Below are 10,479 nucleotides of genomic sequence, written 5' to 3'. Positions count from 1 at the left end.
GCACGTGTCTGTGCACGCGGCTGGTGTGCGTGTGTGCGCGCGTTCAGTAGTTGCCTTTGTGCGTGCACCCACGGGGCAGAGCGCAGATCGATTCTCGCTCGCGACCGCCGACAACCGGTGACGATTATCTGCACGGGCCATGGGCCTCCCCTAGGTGGACTCGGCCTCAAACGAGTGCCTCTGCTTGCGATGTGCAACCGCCAGAGGAGGCCGGGGCCGTGGTGCTGGCCACCCGCCGGCCCTCGCGCGCCGTGCCCCCCCCCCCTTGCCCCCCCCTTGCCTCCCCCTTTGCCCCCCCCCTTGCCTCCCCCCTTGCCCCCCCCCCTGCCCCCCCCCTTGCCCCCCCCCATTGCCCCCCTGCCCCAGCAGTACCGCCGAAGCTGCCCCCCGCGTCTTGGTTACGCATCTGCGATCGGTCTGCCCACGTGGGTGTTGTGTGTCCTTGTGCGCGCGTGCGAGGAGCCCTCGACGATCCGCGCCCTTCGGGGCGATGAGACGCGAGAAGTCTTCTCGTCGACGCCACGGGAGACCGCCTGCAGCAGCAGCAGCCGCCGCCACCCCCCCCCCCCTCACGGACGACGCGGGCCCCCCACGGACAACGCGGGCCCCCCACTGACAACGCGGGTGAGGTTACAAAGTATAACAAAATAAAAGCGGGCAGTTTCGGTCGATGAAGCGAGCTCATCCTCTCTCTCTCTGATCGCTGTCACGCGGTGGTTCTTAACCTTCACGGCAGCCTTGGCGCCCATTTGGTTCTCAAATCGTTACAGAGGTTGATGAAACAAAGTTAGTCGTAGCTTCCGTGCCCCGTGCCTAATAAACAAAAATACTCATTCTGGGCACGTCTCGTAGCCCCAGAAAGGGCACCCGGCACCCCCCCCCCCCCGCCGCCCCAGGCTAAAAACCGCCGCTTTAAAGAAACGAGCACGCGCAAACGACACGCACGGGTAGAGACGTACAAACAGACACGTAGGGTAATAAGACACACACGGGCACACAGACGGACAGGCAGACGGACACACAGACAGACGGACAGACAGACGGACACACAGACACACAGACGAACACACAGACGGATGTAAGGACACACGGATGGCTTTACGGATAGGCACACAGATGGACACACAAATGGACAGACACAGACAGACAATGATCCCCCGTGTAGCCTTAACAGACTGTCGGGGCAAGTGCTGTTAGCGAATAGCACCTATGAAGGCCGGCATGGTACACTAGGGGGTGGGTGGCCAACACCACGCCCGGCCGCCTTTGTCTCCCCAGTGGTGATGTTTTAACACACCGCGCTAGGTACTCATTGGTGGCTGAGTCGACCTAAGGGAGGCCCAGGACCGGTTCAGATTATCGTCACTGGGTGTTGGCCGTGAGCGGGAATCGAACCCGGGTCGCCGTGTTCGTAGCGTAGCGCGCTAACCGCTACACCACAAAGACAAATGTCCCCCGTATAGCCTTAACATACTGTAGGGGCAAGTGCTGTTAGCGAGCACCTATAACGGCCGGCACAGCACACGAGGGGGTGGGTGACGAACACCACGCACACACACACACACGTGCACACGTATGTACACACACACAAACGTGTACACACGCACACATGCGCACGTACACACACGTGTACACACACGCACACACGTGCACACGTACACACGCACACACGTGCACACGCACACACGTGCACACACACGCACACACGCACGCACGCACGTGCACACGTACACACACGTGCACACGTACGCACACACACACGTGCACACGTACGCGCACACACACACGTGCACACGTACGCACACACACGTACACACGTACGCACACACACACACACACGTGCACACGTACACGCACACACACGTACACACGTACGCACACACACACACACACGTGCACACGTACACGCACACACACACGTGGACACGTGTGCACGCACACAGAGGATACGCGAGTTCACCGCCGCAGGTGCGATTACCCCGCGCGTCTGTTGTGATCTGCCATCGTCTGGCCCGCGTCTCTCTAGTCCGCTGTCAATGAAGCCGATTGCATTGCGGGGGGGGGGGGGGGTGCCAGAGGTGTGAGCCGAACAATCTTACAGCCCGGAGTGTTCGAGCAGCATAATCCTACACACACCGCCCCCCCCCCCAACCCCCAGCGCCTTCGTACGCGAGTGGGGTTTGGTGCTTAATCCGAAATGCATTTTGTTCTGTGGCGGCGGGCGCTGTTAGAGAAATTGGATGGCGATGACAGATGCGAGTAATAGCTGCGAGTGCGGAATGTAATGACAATTTGAGAATCTTATGAAGAAGATGTTCTGGGTTTTTGTTGCGGTCCGCTGGGAACGGCACGGTGCTGGCGAGGAGAGGTTGTGGTGGGGGGGGGGGGGGTTTGTGGGGGGTGGTGGTGGGGGGTGGTGGGGGGGGGTAGTGGTGGGGGATGGTGGGGGGTCGTGGTGGGGGGTGTGGGGGGGGTGTGGGGGGGTGTGGGGGGGGGGGTGTGGGGGGGGTGTGGGGGGTGGTGGGGGGGTGGTGGGGGGGGTTTGTGAAAGGGTTTGTGAGGAGGGTGGTGGGGGGGGTGATGGGGGGGTGGTGGTGGGAGATGGTGGGGGGTCGTGGTGGGGGGTGTGGGGGGGGTGTGGGGGGGTGGTGGGGGGGGGTGTGGGGGGGGTATAGGGGGTGGTGGGGGGGTGGTGGGGGGGGGGGTTTGTGGGGGGGTTTGTGAGGAGGGTGGTGGGGGGGGGGGTGTAGTGGGGTGGTGGGGGGGTGGTGGTGGGAGATGGTGGCGGGGCTTGCAGAGTGTGGTCGTTCGGAGTGTGGTGGACCCGGCAGCGAGCACTGCAAGTGAGTGAGTGGTGGGTGAGTGAGTGCATGGTGAGTGAGTGGTGAGTGAGTGAGTGAGTGCATGGTGAGTGAGGGGTGAGTGCGTGGTGAGAGAGTGGTGAGAGAGTGCGTGGTGAGAGACTGAGTGCGTGGTGAGAGAGAGTGAGTGGTGAGTAAGTGCGTGGTAAGTGAGTGCGTGGTGAGAGAGAGAGAGAGACTGAGTGCGTGGTGAGAGAGTGAGTACGTGGTGAGTGCGTGGTGAGAGAGTGAGTGAGTGGTGAGCGAGTGCGTGGTGGGTGAGTGGGTGGTGGGTGCGTGCGTGCGTGGTGAGTGAGTGCGTGGTAAGGGAGAGTGAGTGCGTGGTAAGGGAGAGTGAGTGCGTGGTGAGAGGGAGTGGGGTGAGTGAGTGAGTGAGTGGTGAGTGATTGCGTGGTGAGAGGGTGAGTGCGTGGTGAGTGAGTGCGTGGTGAGTGAGTGCGTGGTGGGAGAGTGAGTGCGTGGTGGGAGAGTGCGTGGTGAGTGAGTGCGTGGTGAGTGAGTGAGTGAGTGCGTGGTGAGTGAGTGAGTGTGGGGTGGGGGTTGTGGTGGGTGGGGAGAGAGGGGGGGGTCACTCTCCCACGTCCTTCCTCCTCCAGCCCTCCTCGTCCAGCTCCTCGGCCTTCCAATCTCTGCCACCGCAACTCGCCCTTCTCCCGCCTCCTCTTCCATCGCACCTCCCTCTCTCTCTCCCGGCATCCCCTTCCTACCCCTCCTCCTCCTAGGGGCCGTCCATAAATGACGTCACGCACCTAGGGGGGGAGGGGGGGTCAGACATTTGTGACGATGTGGGACGAGGGGGGGGGGGGGTTGAGAAATGTGACGTCACATCAAAATGCGCAACTTTAAATAAATATAGACAACACGTTCTACTTAATTAAATAGACTTTTTGATAAATGTTTTCTCCTACAACATCAGAGTGCAGCGCCACATTAAATACGCACTACAATGACAATAGTTTAAAGCGATTTGAAGCATGTTTTATTTTTTGGGGGGGTGGGGGCAGAGCTTTGTGACGTTATATTTGAGGGGGGGGGGTCTGACTTTTTGTGACGCCGTGTGACGATGGGGGGTCAAAAATCGTCCAAAATCGCGTGACGTCATTTATGGACGGCCCCCTACCCCCTCCCTCTCTCACCTCCCCCCCCCCCCGGGGGCTCCATCGCAAGCCGCACTGCCTGCGCACTCGATCGCTTCGCCGACTGAAAGGAGGAGGAGGGAGTGGCGGGGAGAGGCGATTGGGGAGGAGATGAGAGGAGAGAGAAGACCCACATGGGGAGATGCGACGAGATGAGAGGAAAGGGGGGAGGGGCGACAGAGAGGGGGGGGAGGGGTGAGAGAATAATAGAATATGAGGAGAAAAAGGGGGGCAATAAGAGATTCGATGGCAGAGTCGGGGACGGCGGCTGGGGGAGAGGAGTTATTGGGGCTGGTGGTGGTGGTGGTGGGGAGGGATGAGATAACAGGAGGAGGGGAACCGAGAGGGGTAAGGAGAACGATGGGGGGGGGGTTGGGGGGTGGGGGGCTGCTCGACAAGTCGAGGAGCAGGCCAGCCGGTGCGAGAGCATCTCATTAGAGCTCTCTCTCTCGTTTCGTGTTTTTTGCGCAAGAGGCCGCGCTGCCCCAGGGCTCCGAGAGCGCTAAGCACGCGTGGGGCTCTCGTTCATCACCCCCCCCCCCCCACGTGTCCCCACCCCGCCCCCCACCACGTCCCCCCCCCACTCCCCTCCACGTGTGCCCCCCCCCCTACCGCCACCGATCCCGCCTCCGAGCTCATCACGACACGTGCGGCACGACTCTGTCGGAGCCCACCACTCACCCCTCTCTGCTGAGAGCGAAGTGGCTGCTTTCCTGGGCGCCACGGTGGCTAGGAGATGTTGACTACCTCGCCTGGTCTACAGGAGGTCGTGGGTTCCATCCCGACCCTGACTACGCCTGCTGCTGTATATTTGGGGCTTGTGTGTGTGTCTCTCTCTCTCATCATCATCATGGTGGCTAGGAGATGTTAACTACCTCGCCTGGTCTACAGGAGGTCGTGGGTTCCATCCCGACCCTGACTACGCCTGCTGCTGTATATTTGGGGCTTGTGTGTGTGTCTCTCTCTCTCATCATCATCATGGTAGCTAGGAGATGTTAACTACCTCGCCTGGTCTACAGGAGGTCGTGGGTTCCATCCCGACCCTGACTACGCCTGCTGCTGTATATTTGGGGCTTGTGTGTGTGTGTCTCTCTCTCATCATCATCATGGTGGCTAGGAGATGTTAACTACCTCGCCTGGTATACAGGAGGTCGTGGGTTCCATCCCGACCCTGACGACGCCTGCTGCTGTATATTTGGAGTCTGCGTCTCTCTCTCTCTCATCATCATCACGGTGGCTAGGAGATGTTAACTACCTCGCCAGGTATACAGGAGGTCGTGGGTTCCATCCCGACCCTGACGACGCCTGCTGATGTATATTTGGAGTCTGCGTCTCTCTCTCTCTCTCATCATCATCACGGTGACTAGGAGATGTTAACTACCTCGCCTGGTCTACGGGAGGTCGTGGGTTCCATCCCGACCCTGACTACGCCTGCTCCTGTATATTTGGAGTCTGCGTCTCTCTCTCTCTCTCATCATCATCACGGTGACTAGGATATGTTAACTACCTCGCCTGGTATACAGGAGGTCGTGGGGTTCCATCCCGACCCTGACTACGCCTACTGCTGTATATTTGGGGCTTGCGTGCGTGTGTGTGTGTCTCTCTCCCTGTGGTCGCGTGGATTTTCTTCTCTCTCTTTGGGTCTTTCGGTGTTTTTTCCCTCCACATGTTCGGATGAACGTGGCGGCTGCTGCTGTAAATGTCCACGTGATGAAAAGCAAACTTTGTCCGGCTATCATTTGTGGCGGCCAGGTCGCTTCTAAAAAATAAGAAATGAGCTATACAGCTAAGTGGTGCCTTACCTGGTCAAATAAAAATAGTCGTGGCAGCAGTAGTTCCTCCTCTGCTTGCTGCCCTGTGGTCTGGAACTCCCCAAACTACCCGCGTCACGGCTGCGAGAATTCGGTGATTGTGAGGTGGGTGACTTGGGGAGGTTTGGGGTGGGGGAGGGTGTTAATGGTTGGCTAAGTACGGTGCGAAAGAAGTTCAACTTTACATACAGAGAACACGCTCGTGCTCACCTTTCACTCATTCCCTCGTCGTCATGGGAGAATATGGTACATCTCATTCTCACGTAATTTTCACCTTTATTTAAGGCCTCAATCTCGTTAATTTGCAACAACAACACGAAATGTTGCCATCACACGTTACGTGAGTGTTGATGACTGGAAATGGCGCGTCGGGCATCAAATACTTCACGGGACCGTGTGCCTTGCTTTGTTGCGGGGCTTAATTAACTTTAAATAGGTTTGTTTAAAAAAAATTATCATCATTTTCTTGGTTCTTTCGGTAAAGTCACGTAGAAGGAAATTAATAAAATAATAAAAATAAAACATAATAAAATAATTCTCACGACGTTTCGGCCACAACGCAAGCAGCCGTTATGGCCGAAACGTCGTGAGAATTATTTTATTATGTTTAATTTTTATTATTTTATTATTTTCCTTCTACGTGACTTTACCGAAAGAACCAAGAAGATGAATCTATGTAGTCACGAAAGCTTTAAATCGAAATTATCATAATTGTTAGTTGTTACTGGAATAATATTCGTACATTTTTTTTTCACGACTCGTCCAACCACCGTACTGTGGACTCACAGCACGGACGGGCACGGTTGGCCATGATCCGGATTCGAACTTGGGTCTGGCCAAAGGGTTCCCTCGTGTTGCTGCGCCAACCGCTGCACCGCCGCTCCTCCGCACGCGTGAGTCGAGGGCACAACGATAAACTCAAGGTCGTCGGGTTCATAGCGCAGTGCTATTACATAACAGCGCCTATTATCACAGATATATACAAGAACAAAGATCCCCCGGATAGCCTCAACAGGCTGTTGAGGCAAGTGCTGTTAGCGAGCACCTATGACTGCCGGAACGGTACACGAGGGGGTGGGTGGCCAGAACCACGCCCGGCCACCTTTGTCTCCTCGGTGGCGATGTTTACACACCGCACCAGGTACTCATTTGAGGCTGAGTCGATCTAGGGGAAGCCCAGGACCGGTTGAGGTAATCGTGACCGATGTTGGCTCGGGTCGCCGGGCTCGTAGCGCAGCGCGTTGACCACTGCACTACCTCTCCCCGTGGACACAACGGCACACTCACCCACCCACCCACTCACTCACCCACCCACTCACCCACTCACTCACCCACCCACTCACCCACCCACTCACCCACCCACTTACCCACACACTCACCCACCCACTCACTCACCCAACCACTCATCCACACACACACTCACCCACTCACCCACCCACTCGCCCACAGACTCACCCACCCACTCACTCACCCACTCGCCCACCCACTCGCCCACCCACCACACCGCAGCTCACAAACAATCGAAATCGTCTGCTCCTACCCTCGCACCGCTCCACGTCGGATAGTCCCTGCCATCATCGTAACCCTTTCCAACCCCAAGCTCGCGTAATAAATAAACTTGCTCAGCCTAAGGAACGGGTCAACTCTTTATCCGTTACAGCTCAAGTCTAACTGCGCCGTTTGCTGCTGGCCGCTTGGCGTTTTCGAGCCGGTGCTTGGGTGTTCCCCTCCACATTTAAATTCAACGTCACGCATTTAGGGGACTTGGCCGCCCTAAATTCGATGGTGAGCTGTCATTTGTGGCCAGGGCTGTCATTTGGCCAGGGCTGTCATTTGTGGCCAGGTCGCTTCTGAAAATAAAGCTGTACAGCTCAGTAAGCCTTGCCTGGTGAAATACATATATATTCTTGGTTCTTTCGGCAAAATTTTGCTGTGATTTCACACCTGATGATGATTGCTTGCGTTGCAATCGAAACGTCGTGAGAATTGTATTGTTTTATTTTTGATTATTTTATTGTTTCCCTTCTACGCGACTTTACCGAAAGAACCAAGAATATGAATCCCTGCAGTCACGAAAGCTTTAAATAGAATTAAATATAGTTTATTTTTAGTTTCACCAAACCTTGATTTAACACAAAAAAATACTCCCATGACGACTCTTCCTCTCGTTTTAACCGTCTCATTTGTACCGTTAGCCTGAGATAAAACATTAAACATGCAATTACCATATCATTTGCATACGCCTCGGGTTAAACACTGACTTCGGCTTACGCAATTCGAAACGAACAGGATATCCACGAGCCTTAGCAATCCGAAGTAGTCATTCACCTACGACGTATCGCTGACACCACCCTAACAGCCCACCACGTGACAATGACCATTCGTGGTGAAGTATGGCCGGGAGGCTTTCAATCAGCGGTGGAATACCGACGGGTCTAATGTATCGTGACCATTTATATTATCGTTGTTGTTGTTGTTGCTGTTGTTGTTGTTGTCGTTGCTGTTGTTGTTGTTGCCGGGAGAGATGCAGACAACGTCGAGAGCTGTGGGGCAAATATGGGATGGATGGTGGTTGCCATGGTGACGCTGGCTGTTGTGTAAAGAACCTTGAGCTGATATGCAGCAAGGCTATAGGCGAGGCCTTAACACACAAAAACAAAACAACACAGGCATCGCACAATGGATGGGTGGGTGCTGGTGGTGGTGGGTTTTTTCGTGGTAAAAATGACGGTTTCAAATGTTGCGTCATGTGTGTGCGTGTGTGTCACCGCATGTGTATGTGTTCATGTGTTTGTGTGCGTGTTTTAAACTGCGCCCTGAGAGACAGAATGGTGAGAGGCACGGGGAGAGAGACACAGACACAGACAGAGACACAGAGAGACAGAATGATGAGAGACACGGGGAGAGAGACACAGAGAGACAGAGAGACAGAATGATGAGAGACACGGGGAGAGAGACAGAGACAGAGACACAGAGAGACAGAATGATGAGAGACACGGGGAGAGAGACACAGACAGAGACAGAGACACAGAGAGACAGAATGATGAGAGACACGGGGAGAGAGACACAGACAGAGACACAGAGAGAGAAGAATGATGAGAGACACGGGGAGAGAGACACAGACAGAGACACAGAGAGACAGAATGATGAGAGACACGGGGAGAGAGACACAGACAGAGACAGAGACACAGAGAGACAGAATGATGAGAGACACGGGGAGAGAGACACAGACAGAGACACAGAGAGAGAAGAATGATGAGAGACACGGGGAGAGAGACACAGACAGAGACACAGAGAGACGGAATAATGAGAGACACGGGGAGAGAGACACAGACAGAGACAGAGACACAGAGAGACAGAATGATGAGAGACACGGGGAGAGAGACAGACAGAGACACAGAGAGAGAATGATGAGAGACACGTGGAGAGAGAAGCAGACAGAGACAGAGACACAGAGAGACAGAATGATGAGAGACACGGGGAGAGAGACACAAACAGAGACACGGAGAGAGAAGAATGATGAGAGACACGGGGAGAGACAGACAGAGACACAGAGAGACAGAATGATGAGAGACACGGGGAGAGAGAGACAAACAGAGACACAGAGAGAGAAGAATGATGAGAGACACGGGGAGAGAGACACAAACAGAGACACAGAGAGACATAATGATGAGAGACACGGGGAGAGACACAGACAGAGACACAGAGAGACAGAATGATGAGAGACACGGGGAGAGAGAGACAAACAGAGACACAGAGAGAGAAGAATGATGAGAGACACGGGGAGAGAGACACAAACAGAGACACAGAGAGACATAATGATGAGAGACACGGGAAGAGACACAGACAGAGACACAGAGAGACAGAATGATGAGAGACACGGGGAGAGAGACGCAAACAGAGACACAGAGAGGCAGAGAGACAAACGCGTTGACTTATTTTCGTTTTTTTGTTCTCTGTGCACCACTGCCAACCAAATATCGTTTGTAAAAAAATGGAATCGTCCAATTAATGCTCCCTACTCCAGCCGAGCGCAGGGTGTCACCCACCTTCGTCTGCGCGCTGTGAGGGGGGTGGTCTCCGACACGAAACACTGCAACGTTCGTTTCGTCGTGGGCATCGGCCAAACATCCCCGCGCCGTGGGACACTCCTGCAAGGGAGCCGTGAGGCTCATTGCGGTTGTTCATGGGTGCATGGCATGATGATCTATTATTCTCAGTATCACCTCGTTCATCTCTCCAGCCCACGTTTTTTTCTAGCCTCCCCCCCCTGCCCCGCCTCTTTCAAATTCAAGTTAAAGTTTCAAGTTCATTTATTAGGTATAGCCCTGTGAGCCATTCGGCTCTTTAATTGGGTGCAACCGCAACAAACAAAAACACGAACAAAAAACATCTTAAAGTGAATATGTGACTGAGTGCAAACAGAAAATCCAAAAAACGACAGCAAAATATTGCAGAAAAAGCACCTCCCCCATGACCCATTACGACTACGACTACTACTAACTTTTTATTATTTTACCAGGTAAGGCCACGGCTAAACTATACAGCTCTTATTCAGAAGCGACCTGGCCAATCGCAAATGAGAGCTCAACGAAGCGGCGTCATCATCCGTCACGTGGACCATTAGAGCAGCCAAATGCTCTCAACGCGTCGATGTTGATTCTACATTTA

The 10,479-nt window shown here is 54.7% G+C and overlaps 1 long non-coding RNA gene across 1 annotated transcript in view; it reads left to right on the top strand.

Annotated features, from left to right (window-relative positions):
• The first annotated feature begins 356 nt into the window (after window positions 1-356).
• Window positions 357-10,479, top strand: part of LOC133348360 (uncharacterized) — a 28,925-nt gene continuing 18,802 nt past the window's right edge. Inside the window, exon 1 of the long non-coding RNA XR_009755798.1 lies at window positions 357-624. This is a non-coding gene — a long non-coding RNA (uncharacterized LOC133348360). The remainder of the gene's footprint in view (window positions 625-10,479) is intronic.

Source organism: Lethenteron reissneri, chromosome 27 (genome assembly GCF_015708825.2).
Source record: "Lethenteron reissneri isolate LAM-NWPU_2019-01 chromosome 27, ASM1570882v1, whole genome shotgun sequence".
Classification (NCBI taxonomy): domain Eukaryota; kingdom Metazoa; phylum Chordata; class Hyperoartia; order Petromyzontiformes; family Petromyzontidae; genus Lethenteron; species Lethenteron reissneri.
Note: the sequence above shows the minus strand (reverse complement) of the source record. Positions and strands in the feature narration are given on the sequence as shown.